At 42.6% G+C, this 12,518-nt stretch overlaps 1 long non-coding RNA gene across 1 annotated transcript; it reads left to right on the top strand.

The window, feature by feature from the left end:
• The first annotated feature begins 1,302 nt into the window (after positions 1 to 1,302).
• On the top strand, positions 1,303 to 3,664 carry LOC117555944. The gene is made up of 3 exons (XR_004570474.1): positions 1,303 to 1,770; positions 2,676 to 2,815; positions 3,467 to 3,664. It is a non-coding gene; the product is annotated as an uncharacterized LOC117555944 (long non-coding RNA).
• Positions 3,665 to 12,518: the final 8,854 nt, after the last annotated feature.

Below are 12,518 nucleotides of genomic sequence, written 5' to 3'. Positions count from 1 at the left end.
TCTCTTCAGGAAAGAAAGAGTGTGGTTTACTCTGGGATGGATTGAGAACCGGGAATTGTGGATCCACTGTAGAACCTTGGAGCGGGCAGCATCAGGAACAAACCGACGGTTCGGAGGACCATTGCCTGGGTCTGGTTGTTCTCTCAATGCCTCCAGGATGGTGTTATTAATCTCCCAAGAGAGGGCGCCTACTACACAACTCTTGGGAAGGATTGAAGCATCTGGAGGCAAAAGTCGAAGCGACAGAAGAACAGAGCCCACCTGGCCTGTCAGGAGTTCAGTCGCTTCGCCGACTGGATGTAGGAAAGATTCTTGTGGTCCGTCCAGGCCAGGAAAGGCTGCTTGCTGCCTTCGAGCCAGTGTCTCCACTCCTCTAGTGCCAACTTAACAGCCAGAAGCTCCCTGTTACCAACATCATAATTGCGCTCCGCAGGAGAGAGGCAACGTGAAAAAAAAGCACAGGGATGGAGGATGTTATCAGGACCAGCCGTCTGAGACAAAACTGCTCCTACTCCAGTGTCAGACGCGTCCACCTCCACAATAAACTGCTTCTCTGTGTCTGGCTGAATAAGGATGGGAGCTGAGGTGAACAAGGACTTGAGTTTGATGAAAGCTCTGTTAGCTTCTGGAGTCCAACAGAACGTGATGTTGACGGAGGTGAGTCTGGAGAGAGGTGCAGCTACACTGTAAAAAAAGATCACTGTAAAAAAAGATCGTAATTTTACAGGAAATAACTGTAAATTTGTATAGTAATTATCATGTTTTTTTAAATAACTTGCAAAATCCTGTAAAATGACAGATATTAACTATAAATTAACAACCCAAAACATTATTTGAAGTATTTTGACAATAACAACAAATAACGTTTATTTCGTCTTTTTTTTACTGTAAATTTACTATATAATATTTACAGTATTTTTGCACTTTCAGAAAATACATGCAGATGTACGTAAAATAAAATGTTTTTATCTGTAATTAAATATGTAACTCGTAATATAAAAGTGTATTACTATTATAAGACTTTAAGATGTTCTTTGTAATTTTAAGGTAAACATAAAACTGTAAGAAAAGCGTAAAATAAAAAAAACGTAAAATGTAAGTAAAACATTTTTACATAAATCATTTTCTCAATATTCGATTGAATCCAACAAAAACACAAAATATCCAATGTTGAAACAAAAGTAAATAAATATGTTTTCATGAAATTCCTAACTTACTATATTGTAAACATCTACAGTTGACAATATCATTAAAAAAAAAAATCATAGAAAGTGGAGAAATCTCTGCAGGGAGGACCAAGGTTTAAAACACACACTGTTATTTACTCAACAATAAGTCACAGTTATCCTTGTTTTATTTATGTGTTCTGTTGCTGTGTTTTTTTTCCATTGGTCAATTTACAGTAATAAACCTTAGTTTTACAGTATAATGTATGGTTTTCGGATTCTGGCCGACAGCCAGAGCTACGGCACTTGAAATAGAATTCAGCCAAAACACGGCAGACAAGTCAGGCATGTTTGGAATGAGTCCACAACACTCCTGATTGGTTAATATAAACATCATCGAAGAAACCTGCCAATGAGAACTGTCCGCGCCTGTCGTTCACATTTGAAACATCCAAGTCAGTTTGAGCGGGTCTCCTCCTGCTGGAGCTACAGCTGTCTGTGTGTCTGCTACAGGAGTTTATGGATTAATATCGGGATCGTTTTACATCTACACGTTAAATATGAGCATCGGGACGTCAACAAAGAACAGAAGACTTGAGATCTGGTGAGTCCTGCAACTGTAATGGAGTTAAACATGTATTTAGATCATCCTTACTTAGTTTGTGAATGTTTTATTTTTTATTTAAGGTTACGTTTCTTCTTCTAGTTAGCTGAGTTTCTTCCGGTTAAGTTGGTATGCATAATTAATAGGTTGTTAAATGTTAAGAATCCCTGAGATGCTGTTTCTTGCAAGATGTTGCGCCCGGGAAACCCGGCTTAACATGCGGCTGCTAACGTTAGTTTACAGTTTATTGCAGTGCCGCCCCCCCCACCCTCTCGTCTCCAACACGGGAGAATTACACATAAACATGCAGTGGGGTATCACAGTGTTGTCGCCAAGTTTAATGTAAAGTTTCACAGCTTTCTTACAGCGGAATCTAGTTTGTTAATGTTCAGTAGCCAACAGCTAGCATAGCATAAACAGCTAACCGCTAACGTTCGGCTAATTTGCTAGTTAGCTCTGCTCTATATATTACACGCTAACATGACTAGCTAATGTCACACTGTGAACTAAAATACTTTTTGTATTACTACATCATACATGCTTGGTCCAAATCACTGCTAAAATTAATTATTTTTGAAAATGTATAGTAAAGAAACACTCAGCCATGCATGAAATAACATAGCAAAAGAATACGGGTAATGTTTGACCCATGTTGTGCCTTAGAAGTGTAGTGATACAAACATGATTTTTATTCAAAAAGTAAGAAAGGGACAAATACAAATTTAGAATTGGTGTTGATCCAAAACATGTTAATTGAGGAATACCTGGGATCCTGAATGGTTAAAGTAATTTATTGCAAAGATATTTACAATTAAAACTAATTCGGGTCACTTTTGACACATGTTGGTTGCATGTTGTGTAACAAAGGGTTAACGTGACAGCTGTGATGTTCACTCTTTTGACAGAGCACCAGTGGACAGCGAAGACTATGGAAGAGAAGATGTGATGGTTTTGTGTGGAAAGCTGCTAACGCCAGCCTGTGTCCCTCTCATCAGTCTCTCCAGGCAGCACCCAGCTATTCTTGCAGATGAAAATACTTTGATATGTGAGTAATAACTAACTTGTGTCTAACATAATATTGAATGTGGTTTAGTAAAGTATTTAAAAATACCCCACATTGTACATGTACAGGACAATCAGACCTTGTTCAACAAAGATCATCAGACAATTGTTTTGTCTTTGAGGTACAGCTGCAGCAGAGAGTCTTGAGTTTGAAGAAAACACTAACATTTTATTTAGTGTTGTTTAATCAATCAATATTTACTGGTCTTGAATTTCCTCACTGTATTACAAAATGCTCGAATCTTATTGTACAGGAACATTATGCAGATTTCATCACCTGAAGATAAAAATATAGATTCAGCGATATGTACCATTTTAAGGAAATAGACTGTTAGCGGTATTTACTAAAGCTCCGCAGCTGTAGCTAGGCGCTGCTAATGAAAACTCAAGTGCTCAATTTGTTGGTTTTTATTTTTTATTAAGAATTGACCAAGCATATCTTCCTCTTCGAAATCCCAGTTGTACTTCGCTAACACGCAGTGCCTGGGAGGGTGCGTTTGATTGTTCCCACAATAGTGCGTGCTTGTGCTTCAAAGGTCCATCATACAAGATGTAGGGGATCTATTGGCAGCTGCTGATAATAACATCCATCATTATGGTTTACTAATAGTTATCACTTCACTTCCTCCTCCAGCATCTGGACACAGCAGGAACCTACGCCAGGATCCTGTTTGTGGACTTCAGCTCTGCCTTCAACACAACACTCTGGCTGGAGGCTGCGCTCCATCAGGACCAACACCTCTCTCCATCAGGACCAACACCTCTCTCCATCAGGACCAGAACCTCTCTCCATCAGGACCAGAACCTCTCTCCATCAGGACCAAAACCTCTCTCCATCAGATCAGGACCAACACCTCTCTCCATCAGGACCAACACCTCTCTCCATTAGGACCAGAACCTCTCTCCATCAGGACCAGAACCTCTCTCCATCAGGACCAGAACCTCTCGCCACCTCAACAAGGCCCCCCCCCCCCCCCACTGACACTTTACCTCAGCCACAACGCAGACTCTATGCATTACATAATGGAGATCACAGGATAGTAAATAATGCAATGTTTAAATATTGCTTACTGCACATATTTTATATTCTATAATTTATTGCATTCTATTTCGATGTAAGTTACAGCTTTATTTTATTTCTATCTTACTATATTTTTATTACAGTGTTCTTAATATAGTTTGCTATCTGTGTACTTTTTAATTTTTTTTATTTGTATGTCGTGTGTCGTGGTGCACGACACCTAGTCAAATTCCTCGTACATGTGAACCTACCTGGCAATAAACCCGTTTCTGATTCTGATCGGTTTGTCCTCTAGGTTGCACTGCCACGTCTACAGTAGCGCAGAATGGACAAAGGAAACATGATTGGGCCTCAAGTTTTTTGCAGCCAATATTCATTATCCTCCAGGGGCGGCTAGTGGAGTACTTCGTGACCACAAAGTGTGAACGTTGTGATCAGCTGTTTTAGCGCAGTTCTCCAGTGAAGGGGGGGGGGGGGAGTCTCCCTCCGCAGCCGGTTGGCGTAGTTTGGGCACAATTCCGTTGTACAGACCGACGTTAACAGCAGCCCTGTCTGTGCACACGGAGACCGACTCTCGTCCGGTGATCTAACCGCCTTCTGGAAAAGCTTCACAAGTACGTCGGTAAGCAAATGCGCTTTGTGACACAAGTGACGGTACGCATTTCAGATTACGCACATAATCTGCGTACCAGTTATGTGCACCCCTGTACTACAGCAAAAGTATTCTCCGTCGGGTCTTCCTGCAACAACACCACGCCGTTATCAAAGATGTTCTATTGAGAAGACGATCACTACGTGACAAAAGTTTTCAAAGCCGTGGCTACTGAAATCAATCTTACTAACTGCTGTCTGTGCAATTTACTCCGCGAGTTGGCAGACTTTATTTTGCTTACTTTAACATCATTTTTCATGGTGGGGCTAAGCCATTTCTTGGTATGGGTGTAGCCTACCCCAGCCATACCCTGGCGCTGCCACTGGTGGCACGTATGGGGCGGGCCATTCTGCACATGCTTTAAATGCGTTAAATATTTTAACGCAATTAATTAAAAAAATTAATTACCGCCGTTAACGCGATAATTTTGACAGCACTCATTTTAAGTTTTCAGAGTAATTGTTTCCTACAGAACATTTTGTGATGTCATTTTGTTGAACCTGTTTGATTGGAAAATGTTAGAAAAAAGCTGTAAGATAACAGTATTCTAGCTGTAGAACTTTAGGCTCTGTATTTATTTTAGTGTTTGATCATACAAATCTAATAAAAAAAATGTAAACTGTTTTTCTCATCAGAACTTTATTTAAGGTATTTTAATGTAACATTTTAAGACAATGGATTTTGAAAAGAGAGGAAAGTTTCCTCTAAAATCTTTAAGGACAATTTCTGTATACTAATTGCTTTTGCACTTTATTTCAGTTAATGTATTTTTACTTTAATTTAATGTTTTTTGTTTGGCAGCCGCTGCTGCCAGTCATTTGACCGTTTTTTTACGGGTTTTTTGCCCATAGAAGTTTTAGTGCTGTACTTTTATTAAATGTTATTGACTGTAAAAAGAGAGGATAAATCTGTAAAATTACAGTGTTTGCACGTTAAAATATTAGTGCTGTACTTTTATTAAATGTTATTGACTGTAAAAAGAGAGGATACATCTATAAAATTAGAGTATTTGCCTGTAGAAGTATGAGTGATGTACTTTTATTTAAGGTTATTGACTGTAAAAAGAGAGTATAAATCTGTAAAATTACAGTGTTTTCCTGTAAAATCTTTAAGGACAATTCCCGTAAATTAATGGCTTATTCACTTTATTTCAGTTAAAGTATTTTACTTTAATTTAAGGGTTTTTGTTTGGCAGCCGCTGCTGCCAGTACTTTGACCGTTTTTTTACGAGTTTTTTTTTTACAGTGTACCTTACTGAAGTTCCGGATGAAGCGACGGTAAAAGTTGGCAAATCCCAGAAACCTCTGGAGCCACCTCCTTGTAGTTGGGACTGGCCACTCCACCACTGCCTTGATCTTTCCAGGGTCTGCCTCCACCTTGCCCTGGCTGATGATATAGCCCAGGAAGCTGATCCGGTTCTGGTGGAACTCACACTTCTCTGCCTTAACATAGAGCTTGTTCTCCAGCAGTCTCTGTAGGACCCTGCGGACATGGTTCTCGTGTTACTCCTGATTCCTGGAGAAAATCAGGATGTCGTCTATGTAGACAAAGACAAAGCGGTTAAGGAAGTCACGCAAGACATCATTGACCATAGCCTGGAAAACTGCTGGGGCGTTAGTGAGACCAAAAGGCATGACCAGATATTCAAAATGGCCCAATGGAGTGTTAAACGCTGTCTTCCATTCATCCCCCTGGCGGATGCGGATCAGATGATAGGCGTTTCGAAGGTCAAGCTTGGTGAACAGGGTTGCCTCTTGGAGAGGTTCAAAAGCTGAGATGAGAAGAGGTAATGGGTACTTGTTCTTGACCGTGATATTGTTTAACCCCGGAAAGTCTATGCAAGGTCGTAGCGACTTATCCTTCTTGCCTACAAAGAAGAACCCGGCACCCACAGGAGAAGAGGAGGGACGAATAATACCAGCAGCCACAGAGTCCGTGATATAACGCTCCATAGCCTCCCTCTCAGGACGGGACAGATTGTAGAGGTGGTTGGAGGGTAGAGGAGCTCCAGGGAGCAGATCAATTGGGCAGTCGTAGGGTCGGAAAAGAGAGAGCCCTCTCTTTGCTGAAGACCCAACGCAGGTCGTGGTAAGTAGCAGGAACAGCAGGGAGATGATTTGTCCATTTAGAGCAGAGGTGCCCAGTACGTCGACCGCGGGCGACCGGTCGACCGCGGGGGCAATGCTGGTAGATCGCGAGTCATTCATAAAAAAAAAAATCCTGTTCCGTTAAAATAGACAAAACAGGTTTTGATCCCTCCTCCCTTGGCCTCCCTGCCACTTAATTCAGGAGTTTACTTGATTGACAGAAAAAGCGACCTATCGCTTTCCAGTCTGTTAACCCAGAATGCAAAGCGATACAAATCAGTCAAGTGCCGGGAAAACTCCAATTAAGTTAAAGAGACTAACAAGAGACAAACAACAAAATGAGTGCGGGACCGAGCAAGAAGCTAAAGACAAACCACTTCCAGCCAGAATGGGAGGAAGAATATTTGTTTGTGATGTCACTTTCAAAGGTTATTTGCCTTATTTGTAAAGCAAGCGTCGCTCTGCCAAAGAAAGGTAACGTGGAGAGGCATTATCGGAGTGTTCACAAGGCATATGACAGCGACTTCCCTCCGAGTAGCGAGTTGAGAAAGAGAAAGGTCATGTATTATTGCTACACAAACATTATCTCGCAGTCTTAGTGTCGCCAACTCGTTTCTAACATGCAAAAAGACAAACAAATGTCGGTGTATTTTCGATCTTTCCAATCGAGACGAGATCTCTCTCCCGTCTGTGCGCGAGGGGGCGGGGCAGTTTACACACACGCGGCTGCTACAAGCAGCAACACACGGAGGAGATGGCGGAGAGAAGCGCTCCAAGGTGTGGTTAAATGTTACCCGTCTTGAGGTGGACAATGCTCCTTGCCAAGAGAGTTCAGCATGTAAGGGCGGTAACACGAGCAATTTATCTAAACATTTAGCAAAAGTGCACCACATCCAGACGGAGGAATGCACCGGGTTCCACCGTCTTTCTAGCAGCTCTGTAGCCCCGTCCACGAGTAACGTTTCCACGTCAGGTGTTATGTATGCTAGCAGCAACACACGGAGTTAACTACATTATACAAGCATGGGTTAATGATTATAGGAAACTGAGTTACTCTTTATTTTGTTAAAGTTTCAGCTATTCTGTTCACAGTTCTGTCATCACATTATTTAATACGATTTGTTAAAACATTGTTGTTTATTTTGATGTGAAATATTATTTATTTAATTTAAATAAAAAGCAATGTTAATTTTGTTCACAATTTGTTAATTTAATAATATATGTATTTTTGAATCAAGTATTCATCTTTATTGTCTTCATTGTTAGTTTCCACATGCCTAAAACAACCTCAAGCTAAATCTAAAAGTTGATGGCTAAACAAGAGGGTTTGAGAAATTGTGCAAGGCATACAGTAATAGTCTGAATAGTCGATTAGTCGTTTCATTAATCGATAGATTAATCGATTATCAAATTAGTCGTTTGTTGCAGCCCTATTATCCCATGTATAAATAAAACGTGTTATTCAGCAACCCTTGCAATTTGGGATTTTATTTTTGGTTGGTAGACCTCGGTGAGCTGGTCATTTCAAAAGTAGCTCACCAGCCCAAAAAGTGTGGGCACCCCTGCTCTAGCGGCTCCAAGCAGAGTCCCAGCTGTTCAGCTAGCTCCCGGTCCAAAAAGCTATCCTCCGCACCAGAATCAATGAGAGCCTGGAGAGGCAATGTCATAGAACTAACACAGAGCTTGGCGGGAATTAGAAAACGACTCAAGGATGGGGTTAGAGATGATTGCTGTGGACTCGTCAGGAACCCCAATCTCACCTCCCAGTTTGGACGTACTGGGCAGTTGGGAATGATATGCCCAGTCTTTCCACAATACAGGCATTGGCCTGCACCTATCCGGCGCTGACGCTCCTCCGGAGAAAGTCTCGCATGACCCAGTTGCATGGGCTCCTCCTTAGAAGAGGTGCGCACGCTGGACGACGGGGGGAAAGAGGGAGGTCTAGACACCGAGTGAGCAGAGTAGGAGGAAAAACTGGGCTTACTGAGTGAGGCTGGTGAATCCCTCCGTGTCCGCTCAGCTCGGCGCACCCGCAGACGACCGTCCAAACGAGACACTAAGGAAATCAGCTCTGAGAGATCCGCTGGAACGTCTCGTGCTGCCAATTCGTCCCGAAGCTGGTCCCTTAATCCTCTCAAAAACACCGCCTTGAGAGCCACCTCGTCCCATCGAGCCTCTGCAGCGAGTGTGTGAAACTCAATGGAGTAATCAGCCACTGTCCGGCCTCCTTGTTGCAGGCTAAGCAGCTTATTCTCGGCGGAGCCAGAGGAGTTGGGATGATCAAAAACAGCTGAGAACCGATCAGAGAAGCTCTCAAAACGTAGAGTGTGAAAGTCCACCGAAGAGTTTAAAGCCTCTGCCCAGGTTAAAGCTCTCCCGCGGAGCAAACCCAAAACAAAATTGATCCTCGTTGCTTCAGCAGCAAATGCAACAGGACGCTTGCGAAAAACCTTGTTACATTGAAACAAAAAACCTCTGCATTTCTCCACCTCTCCGTGAAATGGCTCAGGATCCTGGCGAGGAGAGGGCAAAGGAGCTGGACTGGGAGTGGCCTGAGATGCTACCGTCGAGGTAGTGAGAGCGGAGATCTGGCACGCCAACTCGGAGACATGATGAGCCATGGACCGGTTACTATCAACCAACGCTCGGATGAGCTTTTCGTGTTCACCCAGGAGGGAACCCTGACTTGACAGGGCATGAAGGATTGGGGTAGAATCCGCTCCGGATCCTGCAGGGTTCATTCCTGGCCAGTTCTTCTGTTAGGCTCCTCGTAAAGAGACACAAAACTTGAACCCGCTATGCAAGAACACTGGGACGGAGACTTAGGTAAAGTGTCAAAAAGACTGGATTTAATAAGTCCACAAAAACCAGGCAGGGGACAAAGCAAACTCTGAACAGAGTGGGGAGAATGTGGAGCAGGGCTGAGACGGAGGTTGGGCTGGACGTGGCAGGCAGGACGGAACGGAATGTGGAGTTTCACTGTGAGTATACGAAGAACTGGCGAAGTCTGATGATCGAACCGGAGTTTTAAGCAGCAGCAGGTGAGTGGTTGTAATCAGTGTTGATGAGAAACAGGAGCGGAGGTGAGTTGGCGGAAAACGGAAAGTAGGTCAACCACGCCTAGCCAGGCAGACAGACAAACAGATAGACAAACAAACAGAAAAAAGGAGAAGGAGATACCGCAATTCCTCACAATACCTCTGCCATGGCCGTGCTAAGACTGTCCTTTACTAATCCTTGGTTATCACCTATATGATTTTTACAGATCTGTAAGGTTTTCCAGCAAGGATCATGATGTGCTCTAACATTTCTTGAAAATAAATCATTCACCATTAACTAAATGACTAAATTAAGCTTTTTTTTTTGCAAGTGTTTTAATTTGACAGATAACGGTTGTTGATATCAGTAAAATAACATAAATTGGCTTGCCTTTCTTTACAGGCCAGCCGGTTTGTTTGCATATTTTCTTGAGCTACTTAGCAGCCGGAGGAAGGCGAAGAAAGGATATATGGAGAAGGCCACAGGACCCAGAAAGTGAGATAGCTGGACTGGGCAATGATAGATATGAAAGTTGTTGACAGCACATATACAGGTGGGAGACAGAGCGGAGAGAATTGAGTGTAAAAGATGGGGGGGGGGGTTTTGACAGGCTCCCCCCAACACACTCACACACTCACTCAATACGAAAAAATGTGTTGTCAGCAAGCATAGGGCAATAAATACTCCCATATTTAAATATTTGACAGCATCAACTCTATGCTAGAGATCCTGCATCTCGCATTATATAAAGTTCGTTTACAGTTACAATCAGTCAAACAGAAGCAGCAGAGTGGGGTAAAGAGGAGAACAAAATTCTAGTTTGAATGTGTGACAGAGCATATGGACATTTTTCATAATTTTTTTTTAGATACAATGATTTTTGAAATCGAGAGGGAGACAAGGAAGAGATACATTGGTCTTATTAACACACATAGCCATTTCAGAATAGAAGAAGAATCAACAGCTTTACACTGGAAATCAGTGTAAAGCTGTTGATATAGTCCAAGATCTGGAAATAGATGTTGTTTCTCTCCACGCACCATCCACTCCCTTAACTCCCACAGCCAAGCTCTCAGCAAACGAAACACATAATTATAGTTTCTATTGAACAAAGATGAGGAGGAATTAATTAGGCAGCAGTCAAGTTGGTAAAAAAAACTTCTCCATTACAGCATTACTTTCTCTGCCCTCCCTCCATTAAGCCTTAAACTAATGGAGATAATTAGATAAAGAGAGAGTGGTCATTAATATGTAGAAGCTTTTCTTTTGTGTTTAATGTGCCTGATGAATGTCAGGATTCATATTATAAATACTTTCTTATCAGAGTGAGTAGAAAATACCTGTCAAGGCAGAATACCAGTACATGTGTGTGGGAGAATCTGAGCAATGTGTAAGGTAATTAGATTACTCATTATCATAACATGCTTTAATATCCATTCTCTATTTAATCTCCATCTCCTTAAGATTCATAAGTATTGACACAGTAAAATAAAGTTCAGTCAGACAACTCACGTGTTCTTAATATGTTTATTAGAGCAGTATATAGTTGAGTTTGGCGTCTAGGCTCGGGCCTCATCACTCCACAGATTTACATAAACATTGAGCAGGATTGCCAACTTTGGGTACCTGGCTGGAGTGAGATTTTGATATCATGGGTTTAATTACACATATGCGCACGAAATGACTGCTATCGTGTCAGTAGCGGGACCTTAGCATAGGATATAAAATATATACAAATACACAATATTGGACACAGACTAGGGCACACAGTTTCCTTCACTAATGAAAGTCAAACACATGTTTGTTTCCACTGTTTTATTGTGTGCCTGTCACGATAAGCAATTCATTGATTTATCGGCTCCGGAGTATTTTTGTTGGGTAATCTATGGTAGGGCTAACCCATACAGTGGTGGGGCTCAAGTCAGTATTTGCAATGTAATTACATACTGTTAGAGTTTTGAGGTTTTTACAACCCCACTCGGTGTCGTGTCGTTTTGACGAGTCCTGCTTAAAATCATAACAGGAAGGAAATCAGAGAACACCAGGATACCAGTTTAAACAATAATCTGTTTTAATTCTGGATCCGCACCAGTCTGGTTTCAAGGCAGGTCACTCCACAGAAACTGCTCTCATTGCTGTCACGGAGGAACTGCACACTGCCAAAACTGCATCCCTCTCCTCTGTCATCATCCTGTTGGACCTGTCTGCTGCATTCGACACGGTGAATCATCAGATCCTCCTTCGCACTCTCCAAAACCTTGGAGTTTCAGGCTCTGCACTTTCCCTCCTCACCTCATACCTGAAAGACCGTACCTACAGGGTGACTTGGAGAGGGTCTGAGTCCGACCCTTGTCAATTAACTACGGGGGTCCCTCAGGGCTCTGTTCTTGGTCCCCTCCTCTTCTCCCTGTACACAAACTCGCTCGGATCAGTCATTAGCCCGCATGGTTTTTCTTACCACTGCTACGCTGATGACACCCAATTAATTCTGTCCTTTCCCCGCTCAGAGACCCAGGTCGTTGCACGCATCTCTGCTTGTCTAGCTGACATCTCTCAGTGGATGTCTGCTCACCACCTCAAGCTCAACCTTGACAAGACTGAGCTGCTCTTCCTCCCGGGAAAAGATTGTCCCACTCTTGACCTAACAATCAACATCGGCACCTCAGTTGTTTCCCCGACTCAGACTGCAAGGAATCTGGGTGTGACCCTAGATAACAACCTGTCCTTCACTGCAAACATCGCTGCTACAACCCGTTGCTGCAGATACACGCTTTACAACATCAGGAAGATACGTCCCCAGCTGACTCAGAAAGCGACTCAGGTTCTGGTCCAGGCTCTCGTCATCTCACGCCTAGACTACTGCAACTCCCTCCTGGCTGGTCTACCT

This window comes from Gymnodraco acuticeps, unplaced genomic scaffold, assembly GCF_902827175.1.
Source record: "Gymnodraco acuticeps unplaced genomic scaffold, fGymAcu1.1, whole genome shotgun sequence".
NCBI lineage: Eukaryota > Metazoa > Chordata > Actinopteri > Perciformes > Bathydraconidae > Gymnodraco > Gymnodraco acuticeps.
This window is presented reverse-complemented; position numbering and strand designations above follow the sequence as displayed.